The 19,746-nt window shown below is 38.7% G+C and overlaps 1 protein-coding gene across 2 annotated transcripts in view; it reads left to right on the top strand.

Moving 5' to 3' along the window:
• The window catches only part of PDGFD (platelet derived growth factor D), a 240,339-nt gene that overhangs the window by 171,029 nt on the left and 49,564 nt on the right, over nucleotides 1–19,746 (top strand). The window lies entirely within an intron of this gene.

Raw genomic sequence — 19,746 nt, forward strand, 5'->3', positions numbered from 1 at the left:
CTAGTTGTTGGATCACACATGGTCATGGGTCTTCTTTACTGTCATTCATTAGTAGAACAATATAAAGTTCCTTCTTATTGACAAATATTCTGATAGGTGTAGTAGATACAAAGGCAAGCAAGAAGACAGTGTTCATGAACCTCCTGGAGCTGATAGTCTGGTGGAAATGACAATTAGAAGCCATAACAACTGAGAATGATAATAAGACGGAAATACTGGGTGTTACAGATGAAGCTCAGGGGGATATTGGGATAATTTTGCCTATACATTACGTTTAGGATACATTAAATATCCCTGAATTCAGTTGTTCATAGCATATTGCCTTTTGCTCTCCTGGCAACATCTTTAACTCTCATTCAGTTTATTGCTATCCCTTTTCAAAGTGTGGATGCCGAAACAGAACACAGTACTACAAATGGAGTCAATTTGGGTTTTTTTTTTTCCTCTTAGGAGTTAAATTTAGAATAGGAAAAATCTTGGTTTTTTTAATCTAATGTGGTTTCTTTTCTCTTTTTTTTTTTTTTTTTGCGTTATGATGAGTGGTTAAACACAAAGTGAATTCTACATCAGAATACTATAAATGAAAACACAGCATGTGGTGATACTGGTTCCAGTTTTAATTTGAAAATAATCCATCAAGCATGATATACATTATTGCACACTCACGCAGTGCTGCTCAGCATTAAAGTGGAAGTGTGAACCTTTGGTTTCTACATTTCTTTGCTTCTAATGTGTTCAGTGATGCATCTGTTCTCAACTGTTCATGGACAAAGCAGGCTTAGCATGTTGGAATGGTGATGTGTCAGAATGGCTTAGTGAAGGATCTTTTTTCCCCCTAACATATCAAGGCCTGTTGTGCTCATGTGTATACTTTTTGTGAAGCTTTGGTTATGACTAAGTTAAATGGTCCATAAGTCAGTTAGAAACATCTTAACTCTAATACCATATCTTTAAGGCAAAATAACTCCTTTATGTAGAAAAAGGCAGTGCAGGTGTGGATTTAGGGAAGAATGAATATTTTTGTTTGAGGTGCTTTGGGTTACGGTGCAGGCTCATCACTCATTTCCTAGCCAATGTTAAGTGGAATATTGGACAGCCTTTGTAGTATGGATGTAAACTGTCCAGCATGACTCCACTCACTTACTTATTCACCTCCACCAGTACATTCAACTGTGTTTTTAGAAATGATGGTAGTCAAAACTTTTTTGTTATACAGCCTCTTGGTCTGCATTCATTGCAAATAGCTCCAGGCTCTTTTTCCGCTCCTAATTGGCTTCTGGCACTAAATATGATCAATTAGGGCCAAAGTGCTTTGGTGGCTGAATTCCAAGAGGTAGAGTGAGCTTAACCTTCAGGTGTATATAAACTCTAGATCTGTGTGGCTTTTTGATAAACTCTTGCATTTGATTCTTGTTCAACAGGGATCATTTATGCCTTGACCAATGTTTTGGAAAGGTCATTTTATTCATGTTTAAATTTTTCTTGGAGAAACTTTAAAGCAGAGTTTATGAACTCAAATGCTACAGAGCCCAGACTTAAAATTCATAGTGAGCCAGATATAAAATTAGAGAGAGACAGTGGGATTAAAAATGGCAAATCCCGATGTATGTAAGTCAAATCATTATTCTGTACACCTTATACAGGGCCATATGTCAATTATATCTCATAAAACTGGAAAAAATGGCAAGCCTTCTTTAAGTGTATTTAAATAATGATTTTTTAAATGTTGTACAGGCCCACAAAGCCTGTAGAGTTTGGAGGCAGCTGTTTTGTAATCCCTCCTTTAAGGTATGGCAGGTTCTGGGGAAATTTGAGCAATAGTTTCCGAGCAATCACAGTGCTCTTAGAAAACGGCAAGTAGCTATTTGGATAGGTAAAGACCACCCCGCTTCTCATCTCTATCTTTCTATCTCTCAGCCTTCCATCAAACATTTCTCTTCTTCCTACCTTAGTGATTCTCCAGTTGTACAGGGGCCTCCCCGAGGCTGTAATGTATAGGTGCCCAGGACCATAAGAGCCCATTACACTGGAATCACATCTACATGGTTCATGCTTATGACGTTTTTGGAATACCAAGTCTAGTGTACATTTTTAGTCAATTTTTCACTCCAGCAAAGTGTGGGAGACTGACTAATGGTTAACATCCTGATCACTTAATTTTGGTTAGCAATTATTCTTATATTACAATTTTGTTTGGTGTGCTTGGAATTCAATTGTCTACCTTTTTTTACAGCATCTATCACAGTCTTTCCTAGGGCAAGGCAGCACAGCCATAGGGGACCAGAGCTTTGCTGTAAAGCACACTTTGGATCAAAGGAAATTTCCCCAGTTACTAATGGTGTGATACAGAATGGGTCTCTTACCTTTTGGTTTTACATCCATAAAATGGGGATAATAATTGGAGTTGGTGTGAGATTTTAAATTAGTAGCAAATACTTATCATAGCACCTAGGACATAGTGGAAGTGCTCAATAAATAATGGTGATAAGGATCCTACCTTTACCGTCACAAATTGTGTGTGTGTGCGTGTATATATATATATATATTCCCTCTAGATAAATGGTAATGAACTAGTTGAGGGTAGGACAAACATCCTGTGTGTATTCCACACAGTACCTTATACATGGCTAGACAGTGTGTTTGTCGAATTGACTGTTCCTGAGAAAATATGATTCAATTTCATATTTCAATTTTTTGCTCTCCTACTCAGCTTTCTTTCCTAATTTCACTCAGCTGAGGAGGATAGATACCATCAGAGGGCATAATGAAGCAGAATGGATAATGTTATCAAATTGTTATCAATATGTGTTTGTCTAAATAAATAAGCTCTCCCATCTCAAATCTAGTTTATTGGGGAATTAATGGATGGATTGGATTGTTAGGAAACTTTTTTGGAAGACCATTAAATAGTTTATTGGAAAGGTGTCCAATTATAAGGCTCCCAATGGATGTTGTGCAAAGAAGTCAGCAAGCATGGGTATATGAATTTCAGCTCTGCTGCTCACTGGCTAAAGGCTCAGTTTTCTCATCTGTAAGATGGTGATAATACTGCCTGACACACAATTAACTAGTTATAGGATTAAATTAGATAATTTTGTAAGCCACCCTACCTGGAACTTAGTAAATTACTCAAATATCTGCTGCTGTTATCATTATCACTGGCGTAATAATTAATATATCATCAGGTGATAAATGAACTTGGTAGTCCTGTACAAACAGCCCAGCTGTCAGTGTGTGTGTGCATACACATATACACACACGTCTGACCATAATTCACCTCCTTCATCCAAGGTAGAAGCATTTTATTGTATATTGTCACAAATATTTTAAAAGCCTTTTATTTGTGTGTGTGTTTAATGGAGAGTACATTTTTACTTCAAAAATTATTTATAAATTTTTATTGAAATATATTGATAAATGATTTACAATATTGTGTTAAAATAAAAAGTTAAATTATTTGAAAGCTATTCCCAAACTTTTTTGTTTTATTAACAAGCTCTAGTTTATTTCATAAACTGCATTTACTAATACCCATTCTAAACACTTTCTAAAATAAAAAAGCAATTTTATCACCAATTTTTTAACTGTGTATCTCTGCAGTTTGAATTAACTTCAAGTGGCACAGTTAAGATTGCCATTGAGATTAAAACTCCACATGAATCATGGCTTTGCATTATAAATAATTTTTTTTAAATAGAGGAAGAAAGGGAAGAGGATGGAAAAGAAGATAAGGATGCAAAGAAAGAGGAGGAATAAAACCAGTCAGTTAATAAATAAGATTCTCAGTTATAACAACTTTCACAGATTCTAATTTTGCTCACCTAAAACTTAACAGTTGGTGAAACAAAAACAAAATAATGGTGGACAATTCATTATTATTCCCCTAAACTAATTCTCAAACAAAGCTAGAGAGTAAAGGACCTCATTCACTTTCTCTACAAAATGTGGAAATTCCATCTTTATTTGCATAGTCAGATAAAAATTGTTGAAGGTTTTGAATATCCATGGGTATTCTGACCACTTCAGCCAGGACTGTATATAGAGCCAAGGATAGTCAAGGTGAGAGCGATAATCACATAGCAGATTCTGTTTACCTCAGCTTCTACATCTTGGTATAGCCTTCTGGAGGTTTGGTGATATGAGAGCTGCGGTATTATTTATTAAATGCCTACTGTGTGCTAGACCAAGCTCAGTCTAGGGTCCTGGAGATACAGCTATGAGGAGGATAGGCAGATCTCTGTCCTCATGATCTCATATGGTAGCAGAAGGAAGCAAACAATAAACATTTAAGTAAATAGGGAAGTAAGAACATACATACAAACATAAATTTTTTGAAGTTCAATAAAAGAAAGAAGATAAAGAGAACAGTGTGACAGAGAGTGACTGGAAAAGGATCCACTCCAATCAGAGAGTCAAGGAAGATCTGTAGGTGTAAAATTTGAATTGATACCCAAAAAAGGAGCAGGAAACACCATGGGAAGCTATGGGAGAAGTGCTTTAAGGAAAAGAACAGCAAATGCTAAGCCCTGAAACAGAAAAGAGAAGACATCTTTGACAGTAATTCTTCTTTTGGTGTCTTGGGATTCAGGCTACTGGAAGGAGGCAAACATAAGAGAGGGAAGTAGAAGAGTAGCTCATTGCTCTCTCAGCTAAGCATGAGAAAGAAGTTTTCTTATCCTCATCTCAGCCCATCTATTTTGGATGCTTCTTAAATCTTTCAGTACTTAGACCAGGTAAGGTAGCTAAAACCAGAGGGTGAGCTAGGGGCAGATACTAAGAAAGTATCAACAAGATAACAAACAAACTGTGGGGCAGAAAGAAAACAAGGGGCATGGTCCAGGTCAGACAGGAGGATAGCATATGCATACTCCAAAAGCCCTAAGTAAATGTCATAGCAGTAGACTGCCAAGTTGGCAAGCCCAAGAGCTTCAATGGATATTGCTTGAAGGATTCATTCTTAAGGCCAGAGTCTCATTATTGCAGCATTTTATAGGCAAGGCTAGATAAGTGTTCTTATTTAAAACTTTACAAATGTTCTAAAATTTCACCAATTACAGAGATCATTTTGATGAACTAGGAGTCTCACTGGGAAGGTTAAGTGAATCAGTTATTTTAATCAGATTACCTTCCTAAAACCTGAATACATAATGAGAACTTTGATAAGAGTTCTTGAGAGAGTAAAGAGCAAAATGTAATATAGTCCTAGAGCAAAGAATAATTTGACAAAGAATATGGCTAGGGGGCTTCCCTGGTGGCGCAGTGGTTGAGAGTCCGCCTGCCAATGCAGGGGATACGGGTTCGTGGCCCGGTCCGGGAAGATCCCACATGCCGTGGAGCGGCTGGGCCCGTGAGCCGTGGCCACTGAGCCTGCGTGTCCAGAGCCTGTGCTCCACAACGGGAGAGGCCACAACAGTGAGAGGCCCACGTACCGCAAAAAATAAATAAATAAAAGAATATGTCTAGGTCCAGAAGCAAATGATAGAGGTTGAGGAGAATAAAGTGGAAGTGGGCTCTCACAGGTGGGGGTGGGGAGCGGAAAAGGAGGAGGTAGGCAAAAATAGGATTAAGGGAGCAGGAGGCAACAAGAAAGTGAGGTGGAATGAAATCCCATGATAATATGTTCCCCTGTGGAATTCAGGGCATTTTTGCTAGTTATGTATTCGTTTTAGTGCATTATTCAACAGACTTTTTACTGGACACCTATTATGTTTCATGCACTTTGATAAATACTGGATATAGAGTAGTGAACAAAACGAGACAAGGTTTCTGCCCTCATAGAACTTACAATTTGGTAGGCACAGTCCTGATGATGATGATGATGATGATAAATATATTATAAAATAATAATAGTCATAAATAATAGCATCTAACCCTTTGGGTTATTGTGAGGATTAAATATATGGGGCAATGTATGTGAAGTGTTTAATTCAGCACACAGCATATTGTAAATAATCAATCTGCTGCTATTAAACCATGTATTTTGCCTGAAGACTGGTTGTAAGAAAAATATAGAATCTTAGAGGTCCAGTGCCTAGGTCAACCCCCTTATTTTATAAGTGAGGTAGCGGACTCAGGTTGGGTAACTTTACCAGTAAAACAGTGAACACAGGTTGTGAGTTTATCTGTGGTCACAGAGCTCACACATGTGTTATCCAATGAGATACGAAAGATGGGGACGCTCTCCAAAGAAAAATAAATATATCTAAATTTTTGCATAAAATACCAGGGAAACCCCCTGAATCTCATCTGTGATGTCCCTTAGATGCAGTTAAGAACCCCATACATATTGCCTCTGCATGTTCTCTGACTTTGGGAATGTTTTCTTCCATGTTGGCTAATCCTTTCCAACGTAAGCAATGTTTGAAATAGTACTTTACTACTGTAGTTAATTTTCCTCATAAAACCCATGTGCTAACCACATGAGCAGATGACTCCCCAGGTACTGAGTAAACACATTTCCAACTTTGAGACGGATGCTGTTTAATGGCACTTGGACAGTCCAGTATCCTGTTTATCTAGTATTACATTATATGGACTTGCCACAAGTAAACTTTTATCCTTGAAAACCAGAAAGACGCAGTGATATTAAATAACTGGGCCTCTTTATACACATACCACTTGCTCTCTATAACTGTGCCTTTTGATGTACTAATATTTTGGTAGATGAAGAAAGTGAGAAACATGAAGAAGGAAAAAGCTATTCGACTGTATTAGAAAGTGGCTTGCGTATTAAAGATATGCCTAAAACAGAGCAGTATTTCTTTCTTAAAAAGCTATGGAGAAGTGAACCTCAGTAAAAAATATCTCTGCCTAATGTTCACTTATAAATTCAACAGATACTTCTGAGAACTTACTTTGGATAATAAAAAGAAAATGATATTCCTGTGACGGAGAAAGGCACACAATTATAAAGCACTGTGAATTACAGTGATGAAATGTGCATGGAATATTCTGAGCACACAAGGAGGAGGAACACATAAGGAATGCTGTGTTCCTCACAAAGATGGGGCTTGCTTGTGTAAGGAAAGATAAAAAAGTATTTTTTTCCTCTACCCTCCTAGGTTCTGTATCGAACTCTGCAGATTAGACTGGCAAAAAACAGGTTAAGGAGAGAAAAGCACACAGATCATTAACACATGCATATCATACACACGGGAGCACTCAGTGATGAGTAACTCAGAGTGGTGGTTGGAACTTGGGCTTATATAACATTTTAACCAAAGGACAACACATTTTTAGAGAAGTGACAAGACAAAGGAAAAGGACTTTTAAGTTTCTAGGGCAGCCAATTGTGGGAAGGTAAATATATGGGAGAATAAATGGAAGCGAAGGACTAGTGAGTAAAGTTTGTTATGTGGATTCCTCTGGTGCCTCTCTAGGCTGATAAGGGTTCAAAGTTGTCTCTGGTGAGGGGATGGGGGACAACCTTTGCAAATTTATGTGCTTCTAGGCATGTAGCGGGAGGACAGAGAACTTTTCCTGAGCCTGCTTCTTTTCAATTGCCTTCCCCTCAAAATAATTCTTATGCAAAAGTGGCATATTTTGGGGTGGCATATTCCACTACCATTCACTGGACTCGGTCATGGAGGGAATAGCACCCCGAGAAGGGAGTGTTGCCTAAACAAAGGCACAAAGTCAGAAAAGCAAGACATTTCGGAATATTCTGATGAATTAGTCCAGTGTTGCAGGTTGAGGGTGCTAACCACTTACTATCCTTTCTTTATTCTTGCCAATAGGAAAGAGATACAAGAAGCCAAAAGATGATCAAAGTGGCAACTTTATTAATGTTGGTCCCTGAAATGCCAAATCTCAGGACCTTCTTGTAAAACTAGAGTAGAGAATTTGGCTGCGACCCAAAGCCAAAGTATGGTTGTCCCAGTACTGTGATGCAAATTCAGAACAAAGGATTCTTTTCAAGGGGTCTAGGGGATACACTTACATGCCCCTTGCACTGCATAGAAGGTCACAAATAGTCACAAACAGGCGGGAGAGCTGTTGAGGACAGGATGGCCAACTCCAATCTCAGCTGTGCTTAGCAGATGGACCCAGGGAGTGGGGAAGAGCTGAGACCCTTCCCAATGGTTGGTGTCAGAAGCAGGCAACCCAAGAGAGACATGGGGAAAGGGGATGGGGATGAGGAATGGAGAGAAGATGGAAGAAGTGATAAAGGGAAGAAATTCATGAAGGGAAAAAAATGTCTGTTGATATCTCCATATCTGAGGACTGAGGCAGGAATATGGAAAAAAAGTGTTTCTCCTCCAGAAGAGCAAACAAAGATCTTTGTGCTCCTGAAGAATTCAAGACCACAGTGATTTTTATGCTTTTTTCAGTCAGTCACCTTTGGTTACAGTCCTTGGGGAGTCAATGCTACCCACCTCTGGTCCTAAGGAGAGCTAGGTGACCCACTCCATCTACATAAGGATCAGCCATTCTGACTGGGAAATTGAAGGTCCCTGGAACTTTGGGAAAACTCTAGTCTTCTCTCCCAGGTGAACGAAGGAATGAGAAATCAATCATACAGACAGGACTCATCTAGCCTTGAAAATAACTGTCTCTAATGTTCCTTTTATCAGTGGGAGCGTGACAAATTAAGGCTGACCCCCATTCAACATTGCTTCTTTCACCTGTGAGAAAATTGAGCTACATAGTCAAAGTGACTCTTCCCTTATTTCGAAATTGAAAATAAGAGCCAGACAGGAAAAAAAAAAATTAAAAAGAGAGATTGAAAAGGCATGAAAAAAGAGAGATACATGAATAAATAATCAGGTTGCTTCTTGGCTGGGCCTTGCTAACCACTTCCTGATTGGTCTCCTATCTCCTGTCTCCCTACTTTTGGCCTCTCCTGCACATGGTTGCCAGCTGAAGTAGAGCTGTAATCAAATCATTTTCCAGCTGAAAACTTGTGACTGATTTTCAGTTTCCTGTGGAGTAATGTGTAGATGCCTCACTCGGGTACTGAGAGCCTTCCATGTTCTGATCCCGCTAATATTCTAGCTTCAGTTCTCCCATCTCCCTCCACAGATTGTTCAGTCCAGGCCAACAGCATTATGCCCTGACGGCCCAACTACTTCATGATTTTCCCCCTCTTATCTCTGACAGTTAACTTTTGGATGTGTATTTCCTCAAGAATCCAAGCCCTCCTCCCTCTGTCAAAGACATACTCATGTCAAGTATACCACTTGTTCTTAGCTCCTCAAGCACAAATGCTCTTTCCCTTTGTCAGGCACCCACATTGCTATTATTGACATTATTTTTTTCAAAGAAAAATTAATGTATACATATACCAGACATTTTTGAAAATACAAAGAAAAGTAAAAAATAAAACCACCCATAGCTCCCATCATTCAAGTACAACCACTATGAATATTTTGGACCATTCTTTCCAGCCATTTTTTAACCCATGGAAACCTATTTATAGGTCTCACTGTCTCCATTAGAGTGAAAGCTCCATGAGGGTCAGGAGTGCCTTATTCCTACTGGTCTATCACAGGGCACTGTGTACTAAGTAGGTCTTAACATGTTTAACTGAGCTGAACCAACAAGTAAGTATTCATTGAGTACCTATAATGCATCTGACAGTTTGGAGTAAAAGCAATATATAAAAGCAATCCCCAGTGATGTATAAAGACACCATTGACTATGTTTTTCTAGACTTAGAATCAGCAAGACTTTCTCCCTCTCACTCTAATGTTACAGTCATATCAACATACGAGTGGCCCTCAGTTGCTTTGGTCACTGGGCATTGGAAGGGGTGGGGGTGAGAGTGGAGGAGTGGGGGCCATTGTCAGGGTCAAATGTCAGGAAAACTGTGGAATGGAACCAGGCATCCTGTTTGTAAACTCTGCCTCCACTACATTTTAATCTCAAGGAGCATATAATTGTGTCAGTAACAGCCTGACTTCAGCAGTTCTTACATCAGACTGTGTAATAGTGACATCATAGCAAACATGGTTCAGATCCTCTATTGATGCAGCTGCTGAGCTGCCCTTCCTCATGAAGAATGTTGGCAGCCTTGAAAGACTCAAGTCTTCTTATTAATTGTACAAAGGTGTTTGAGGTCCTGATGTCTGTCACTCCAAGGGTCTTTGCTGAGGCCCCAGGAGCTGTCCAGGTTTTTAAGATACTCCAGAGCTATTTGTTTGTTTGTTTTGAGGTTTTCTGTACAGGATAAAGGGCATATGAGTCAGAAACACTCAAATTCAAATCACTGTATTGTCTATGAGACTTAGGACATATCAGTTAAACTGACCAAGCTGGTCTTTCTCCATTTGTAAAATGGGAAAGATCCACCTGCATCATAAAGTTGCTTGAGGATCACCTTTAAAATATATGGGTTTGATAAATATACTATACACAACAGATGGAACTATTATTATTACTGTTACCATCTAAATGTCTTTGGAGAATTAGAATCAACTTAGGTATATCCAAGGTCCTTTAAGAGATTTTGTGTCTTAGTTCATCTGGGCTGCCATAACGGAATACTGTAGCCTGGGTGGCTTATAAACAACCGAAATTTATTTTTCACAGTTTTGGAGGCTGGGAAGTCTAAGTTCATGGCACCAGCAGACCCATTGTTTGGTGAGGGCCTGCTTTCTGGTTCAGAGACAGCCCTCTTTTTGTGATAACCTCACATTACAAAAGGGGCCAGGGAACTCTCTAGGGCCTCTTTTATGAGAACACTAATCCCATTCATGAGATCTCCACCTTCATGACCTAATCACCTCCCAAGGGCCCACTTCCTAAAACTATCACATTGAGGATTAAGTTGCAACATACCAATTTTGGGGAGACACAACAGTGGGTCTCTAGCATGTTGGAACCAGATGAACACTGGGGAGATCTATGGACTTGGAGTAAGGTCAGGCCTAGGAACAGTTATGCAGTATGATTCTGATTCCCAGCTAAACCCACAGATTTAGGCAGATTTGGGAGAAGAGCAAGGCAAAACCTCTTAATATCTCTATTCTGCTATGCTACATTAGATGTATACTCTCTTCATCCCTTTTGAACTATTCATGAAAATATCTTAAACTATACATTTAATATGAAGATTCTAATTTTACCAGTATATTTGTATTTTTAAAGTTCCTTGATGTCACTCCTATAGAAAGACATTCATTCCTCATCTACAAAATACTGTGCAAATAGCCCCTTTGGCTCAAAGGCAAGCCAGGTCTCTGAAGTATATAGTTGTTCAAGCTATGAATACTCAATGTCATCTTCTGGCATTTTTTTTTTTTTTCTGAAGTGCTAAAACCAGCTATTTTTACAAGGAGAAAAAGACACTACCCCCCCCCCCAGTATTTTAATCTCTGCAATAAATATCTCTATAACAGATAACAAAGAAATATGAATTTGAAATAGAAAAATTTCTTTTAGGCATGGAGGATAACCTAGATAGGGAAGGGTTTTTTTTAATCATTAAAGAATAGTAATATGAATACAAAATCTTAACCAAGAAATCAGTCCTAAAGAAAAATCAGTTATAAAGGCAGAGCTCTAAATTAAAATTTCAGACCACTACCTCATTTTGATTTAATGGTACAATTAGTTAGAATACACAACTGTCAATAATCTGTTTTCTTCTGTGCCTTTTGTAAGAACTTCCCTTGGATAACAAAAACATATGCTATTTATCAATATGAAAATAAAATGATGTTTCTAAGTCCCGTTGTGGACAGAATGGCAAAGCAGATCTAAGTTTTTGTGTCTCCAGTTTCCTTTTGGAATCTTCTAAAACCCTAATCACCCCACCTCACCCCACCTCTGCCCAAATGTTTTTTTCCTCACAAATCAAAATGGCCAGCAGATCTCTCATGAAGACCAAGCTGTAAATTAATTCTCTAATTAATTCAGTCTCTCATTCATTCTACATGTATTTTTGTGGATCTCCATCTCTATGTCAATTTCCAAATCCTGGGGATACAAATAAGATGGGAAACCTGCCCTCAAGACAGTAAAGTTAAGCAGACCTGCTATGATCAGCCATAACAGAAACACAAACTGAGAGGTTGTGGGAGGGGATAAGAGAGAAAGTAATTGTGTCTGAGGGAAAGAGAAGATGGTCAGGAAATGAGTCACAGAGAAAGCAGTAGCTGACCCAAGGAAAAGGTAGGGAATCATTCAATCCAAGCAGAGGGAACAAAAAAGCTGACTGATGACAGCTTTAAAGTCTTACTCATTCCAAGTTATTTGCATGTAAAAGTGATAAATCCTAAAGGTAAAAGGAAGAAAAGTGGCCAAAAGCATTTCAGGCTTAAACCATAGAGTATAATTCAGACAGCACGAAGCATCACAGTTCCAAGAAAATGACTCTTAATCAAGTATTTGCAGTAGAACTATCTAAAGCTTTTTTTTTTTTTAACTATAGGTGCCCAGAATTTACCCCAGACTTAATGAATCAAGGGCCTTCAAAACTATTTTTAAAAGCTCCTCAACTGATTCTAATATACTGCCCTGATAAAAACTATTTCCTTTGATAAGAATTCTTAATTTATAAGCAGAGCCCCAGAATTTACACTATTCTGTAAGAATACCATCCTCAGCTTCACGTCTGCTACTCGTTTTACCATGACAAGCCTTAATTATATTGTGTCTGTTGCTTACTCCCATCACTTAGTAGGGTGGCAGTTACTCAGTAAATGTTCCTGAGTGAATTAATGTTCTGTAAGCTTCCAGAAGTCATAGTGAACATTTCTAAAACACGTGCTATGTACCAAGCACATAGTAGGATTAAATGAGATGAGATATGGAAAAGCCCTTTGTAAAATGTAAACACACCACATAGTTTCCAGATATTGTAACAAACTACTGACTGTGCTTCTTAATTTCATTAAAACGCTCGATAGGCTGAATTCACACTTTTATATTAATGTAAATATATTTAAGTCCCATGAAAAGAGACCTCTTAATTAATTAGTTTTCTTAATTGCACACTACCTTCACATGAAACAGCAAGCAGGTTCATTCATATCTTCCATTAGTCCGTTTTCTCTGTGGAAGCTTTAGAAGAGGCGGCCGCAGTGGCCACTTTCAAAGACAGCGTTCGTGTTGTGATCCACTCATGAAAAAAGAAAGCAAAGCAGCTTTCTTACCTCATTCACACCATCCCCACATGTGGCCCATTCTCTTCTCTCAGTACACTAGATTGTATTTTGAAGGCAGTATTGTTCTGACCTTCAGTGAAGAGAAAATTTCTTCAATTTTGCTATTTAAAAATAGTTTGCTAAGACAGAGGAAATACACCTAACAATAAGAATGACACTTTTTTTTGCACTTTTGAGTGTTTTATTTATATCAAATTGGATAAAATGTGTGTATTTCTCAGACAGAAAAGACATGTCGAGGTAGAAATGTACCTTTCAACTATTCATGGGTACACAAGTACACTGGGGAGATTGTAGAAGTGCAGATTGTGATTCAGTAGGTCTGGTAGGCCTGAGTTCTATTTTTTTGGGGGGGTGGCGTTTTGAGTAATTTTTATTTCCTTGTATCTTTTTTTTAATTTCTTTATTAGAATATAATTGCTTTACAATGGTGTGTTAGTTTCTGCTTTATAACAAAGTGAATCAGTTATACATATACATATGTTCCCATACCTCTTCCCTCTTGCATCTCCCTCCCTCCCACCCTCCCTACCCCACCCCTCCAGGTGGTCACAAAGCATGGAGCTGATCTCCCTGTGCTATGCGGCTGCTTCCCACTAGCTATCTACCTTACATTTGGTAGTGTATATATGTCCATGCCTCTCTCTCGCTTTGTCACAGCTATAAGGGTACCGGTGGAGACTGTAGCACTTGCCTCTCTCCATCCTCCCCTGGGCTGTGGAGTGCCTTGACTTTGTTTTCAGCGCACTTACTATACAGTATCAGCCTTCTTTTCCCTGTTCTAATAATTCTATAACCTCTACTTTAATTTCTATAAACTCTGCTTCTCAACACATTCCAGTTTGAATGACTACTGCCTCACCTTATTGTTTAGACTGGTGGTCTCAGTAACCAACCATATTTTTAAAGGAAAATAAAAATCTCTATACACAGTTCTTTTGGGTGTATTGAGACCCAATTTCCAACATGGGGTGGAGGGTTCCCCACACCAGCAAACAATTTTCGGGCACCAGCAGGGTATCCAAGAATTCAACTCAGTTCTGATACTATCTACCTAGAGATAGCGTCAGATTCCACAGGTTAAGGGGCTCAGTCCCACAAAACTGTCCTCCCCCACTCCTCCCCAACAAACTGCAGACTGTTCATCTGTGCTTCTGACAGACTGGCTGTAAATCACAGGTTCCTGGGGTTTGATTAATTTGTTTGAGCAGCTCACAGAACTCAGAAACATTTTACTTACTGGATCACTGGTTTATTATAAAAGCATATAACTCAGGAACAGCCAAATGGAGGAGATGCATAAGGCAAGGTACTTGGGAAGGGGCACAGAGCTTCCTTGCCCTGTTCCAATGTACCACTCTCCCTACCTCTCCATGTGTTCACCAGCCCAGAAGGTCTTTGAACCCTGTCCTTTTGAGTTTTTATAGAGGCTTCATTACATAGTCATGATTGATTGAACCTTTGGCCATTAGCAATTGATTCCACCTCCAGCCCCTTTCCCTCCCTGGGGGTCAGAGGGTGGTCTCCTTGTGACCAGGCCCCATCCTTAGGTATGGTCCGTAAGTCACCTTTTTAACATAACAGAAGACTTACCTTTATCACTGTCAACACTTAGGAAATAGGTTTAGGAGCTGTGAGCCAGGAACTGTGGACAAAGAGCAAATGTACATGAGAAATGTATTTTGCTCATCACAACAATATATCCCATTATCCTCAAATACATAATAAGTGATAATTGGCCCTCCCATTCCTGCCCTGATTTTATAGGTGAAGTAACTGCCCATAGAGTTCATTTCTAGACATACTTGTTATATTTGAATGAAAATGTAATCAAAATAGAACAAAGTAATACATATATTATTTGATTCATCTATGTATACTCATATACTATAATTACCAAGAAGGATTTGAAGCAGCTGATTCAACAAATGATTATAGAGAACCCACTGTATGCTTGGTACTGTGGGGGATTCAGGGGACCTAGTCCAGTTTTGGAAGAAAAAACAATATTTGACAGTGTTATCAGTTAGGATGGAATAAGGGTTATGAAAGAAGTGCAGAAAAGTGCTATATGGTCACTCATGGGTAACAGAATTCAATCTGTTGTTGGAGGTGGCAGTAAGTCAGGAGAGAGGAGCACTGCTTCACGGAACTCAGATGTCCCACCACTTGTAGCCCCTATCCTGTCCTGGAGCACTTTGGACAGTAGAAGAAAATATTGGGAATGAGGTTATAGGCATTGTGTTTTCTGTTTGCACTTGGAAAAGTGCTCAGATTTTTCTTCATTAATGAGCAACTCCCTTTTTACCTCCCTAACGCCTTAGTATCTTTCTCTATGAGCCCTTTTTTTCCCTCTCTTTTTCTGTTGGTCTGGATATAGCTACCATAATCTCTTCCCTGGGCAATACTCAAAAATCTCTTTCCCCCCTTGTTTCTCTGCCTATCAGGATTGTCATTGAACCCCTTTTCCCCATAGCAACCAAGAGATCTTTCCAAGACTCAAACCCAAACAAATCTGCCACTCCTCTTTTTAAAACCCTTCAGTGGCTCCCCATTTTCTGTGATGAAATCCAAACCCTAGCATGGAGACAGAGCATTTTGTAGTTTGTCTCTGCCTGCTCCTTAGCTTTGTCCTTCACCCTGGCTCATCTCTCATCCTGTCTCCAGCCATCCTGAGCATAATATTGTTCTAGGAATAGTTATGACATGTTCACAGTGTCTGCAAGTTAATTTATGCTTCCTTTGCTTAGAGGAGGCTCCATAAAGTCTCTGGAATTTGAATGCAGACTCTGCTGCTTACTCAGTATAGGACCATCAATGAGGCTTTCAGCTCTCCAAGCCTGAGGTTTCTCATAACGTGCAAATAGTGAGTTGTGGAGTCCTTGTCAAGACCAGAGATAGTATGTCCTGGTGCAGAGGTTGACACATAGTAGGTGTGCAGGATTATCACCTACTTCTGATCTTTCAAAGCTCCTTTCCAAGCATCACCTCTTGAGTTGGGCCTCTCCTCACTTCCACTTGTGTGTGCCACACTTGCCTTCTTTTACGATGCATCTATAACAATTTATGACACTTTTTAGATGTTAGTCTAGCCCTAAAATTTCATGAAGGCAAGGGTCCTGTCTTAATGATTTCTTTAGGCCAAACCATTGGCAAAATTCCTTGCATATAGTTGACACTCACAGTATATATGTATATATATATATATATATATATATATATATATATATATATATATATATAAAATGAATGAAATATTGTTGCCAGACTTTTGTAAAAGTTTCTTTTGATATTGGCCCGTTCATTGAAACTCAACAGACAAAAACTGGAAGCATCCCCATGTTGCAGTTGAGAATGCTATATCCATGAAATGGAAGTGTACCCACATTTATACTGCTAGATGGTAGACTTCTCACTATAAGTATATATGTGTTTTAACATGTGTTAATATTTGCACCATCTCACTCCAGCTCCCATTATTGGCTCGTAGAATTAGATGTGAAGTTATCACTAGCACATTCTCAATAAGGGGGTAAGGGTGCCTCTTCTCAGCGACGCTATGTATTAGCCTATCTATACCTATTTTTGAGTTTTCGCAAAGCTGAGCTTCAGAGTCTCGTTCCCTGATGCCATGTGGTGAGGATATTTCCTGCTAATGTTTTTGGCAATCAATTCCTGTCCAGTCTTCTTGCAACTAACTGCCTTCTCCATAGAATCTTGGAAACATACAAGAGGAAGAATAAAAAGGCAAGTGAGTCAAGGGGTTCCTCCTACCCTTTGCCACTTTGCCATAGCCCTTGTTCTCAGCCAGTGGTGATTTTGGCCTCTTCTCCCCCACCACCCCGAGATAGTGGACAATTTCTAGAATCAATTTTGGTTGTCACAAGGGGACTGAGGGTGGGGGGGGGGATCCACTGGCATCTAGTAGGTAAAGACCAGGAATGCTTATCAGTGTTCTACAGTATACAGGTCACCTCCTTCCTCAGCCCCAGCAAAGAATTATCCAACCCAAAGTGTCAGTAGTTCTGAGTTTGAGAAGCCCTGCTCAAAGCCATTTGTATACATTTTACTGCCCAAAGTTACCCTTGAGATTTCCTGGAGTATTTTGGAGATAGGGGTTTGAGGAGAAATGGGAGCAACAGAGGACCCATTAGGACTTAAAGGAGAAGGTCGGAAGGGGCAGGATTATGTATGTAACAGAAAACAGAGGGAAATTTGCACAAATCACAACCTCCTATCACCATTTCTTCACTTGTGTGACCCTCTCTCAAGCTTCACTTGTCAGTGTGCTTAATGCTGTGTGTTCATGCTGTGAGGATTCCCAGTGGGCAATCTGACATTGATATAATTAACAAAGTAGCTGGAGGTATGGTAAATATTACAACTATATTGTTGCTATACTGTGAAGTAAGAAACAACTTTATAGTGGGAGAATTCCTTAATAGGTTTAAATAGATCTAATCTAGTACATGAGATGGAATATTAACACAAAGATAACATCCTAGGTTCTTATTTCTTCAGCTGTTCTTTTAAATTTACAATAAATTCTTACCTAGGCAGGTACTTTATATTGTAAAATATGCTGCATATCCAAGATTAGTATAAATGATTAAGCAACTATTTTCAATGTACAAAAAGTATCAAATATTTCTACTCTTTATATTCATTGTCTTTAATCCATTCCTCATCAATCAAATGCCCATGAACAAAAGAATTGGGGTTCAATACAATATGGAAAAGTTACATATTTAATTTATGAATGATTAAAAGAGAAGATTTCTATTATGGGATTTATAGCAATAAATAAAATACAAATATTTCTTTCTGCTGTCTCATTATCTTTCAGAGGCTACAAGTTTAGGATTAGGTGTATACATTTTGAGATGCATTATAAAATGGATTAACATTCCAACTGTCTTTGTTGCTTTTTCCTCAGAGCACTTTCCTGATAGAGAGCTCAGGATATTAACGACAAATGTGATTTTCATAAAGTATAGTCCAGGCAAACCAAAGGGTTTACAAACTAGAGGCCTTTTAGGGAAATAAAAAAGATATTGAAATAATAAACATAAAACTAAAGCTATGATAGGAATATATTCACAATAGAAGACAGATGCTCAGTGAAAAACACATAACACTGCTAAAAGCAGAAATGGAACGCTCTTGTGGGTCATTCATTATACTCTCCATTACATCAGTGGGGTTGATTTCTTTCCAAAGGTATGTCTTTGAATACTTTGTCCACTCTGGTGTGAAATGACTTACAGGATGGCTTTTCTACTACTTCCATTGTGAGGCCATTTCACAATTTAATAGATATCACTGCTGGGAAAACTTTGTAGATACGGAGGCTACATTTTCTGTTATACAATTTCATGCTCTGACTTCTAGTTATTGCCCTCAGGGAACATCGTAAACAGTTCTTTCCCTTCATGGTGACACATTTTGGATTCTTAGAAATTTGTATCATACCCCTAAGTCATTCTCTTAAATATTTTATATGTAATGTACATCAAGTACTTAATTCCTCTGTTGGTGAACAATATATTTAGTTTTTGTAATCTTGTCTCATAAGTCATTTTTCTCAGCCTGTTAATCAGTCAGCTCTTCTCTAAATCCCCAGAAGTTTGGCAACATCTTATACTAAAGTACTTGCAAAATGATTTGGTAATCTGATTCCATTTTACCAATGCACTGCACAGATCAACAATTCATTCCTAGTTTCAGACTGGAGTGCTCTTGTGTTTTGACAACTTTGCAATATCTTAACAGTTCCCTCCATAGCTTTTTTTCACTTGCTATATTTCATAGAACTTTCTCCACTGAAATCTTAGGTAAAGTAGTTCCACTTCTAGATTCAGTGACACCAAAGGAGTCCTAACAATTTTTTTTAAATTAAAACTCAGTTACTCTCTACTATGTATGATATAATGTAATAGCCACTTTGCAGCAATTGTTAATAGAGAAATAATTTCACAAATATCTATGTTCTTTCAGCTCTGAGATAATCTGTATCTCATGTAATATCAACATTTCCATATAAAGAATGTCTAGGGGCTTCCCTGGTGGCGCAGTGGTTGAGAGTCCGCCTGCCGATGCAGGGGACACGGGTTCGTGCCCTGGTCCGGGAGGATCCCACGTGCTGCGGAGCGGCTGGGCCCGTGCGCCATGGCAGCTGAGCCTGCGCGTCCGGAGCCTGTGCTCCGCAACGGGAGAGGCCACAGCAGTGAGAGGCCCGAGTACCGAAAAAAAAAAAAAAGACTGTCTAAAATATGTTACAAAATCTGCCCCCACAAAGACCCTATACATGTACATTATGCAAGTTATTGGAGTCACTGAGGGACCTTTGTCAGGTTAATAATTTACTCCCTATGAAATGCATAGTGTACATAGTTAGCACAGCCATCTTTTCCATTTCTTTCAAATTGATTACACATGTTCATCTATGTTGGGAAGGTGATCTACTTTCTTTTAAATTTCTAAGGTTTTCTTTTTAATATTAAATGTTTCACATCCTATAAGATGGTCTTTCCTTTTCACAATATTCAAGTTTAGGGTTCTCCAGTTCCAGAATTAACATTATTATGAAAACCACTGTTGTTGTTTTGTCTGAGTATTTTGTTGCTCTCAGAATCTA

Source organism: Phocoena phocoena, chromosome 8 (assembly GCF_963924675.1).
Source record: "Phocoena phocoena chromosome 8, mPhoPho1.1, whole genome shotgun sequence".
In the NCBI taxonomy this organism is placed as follows: domain Eukaryota; kingdom Metazoa; phylum Chordata; class Mammalia; order Artiodactyla; family Phocoenidae; genus Phocoena; species Phocoena phocoena.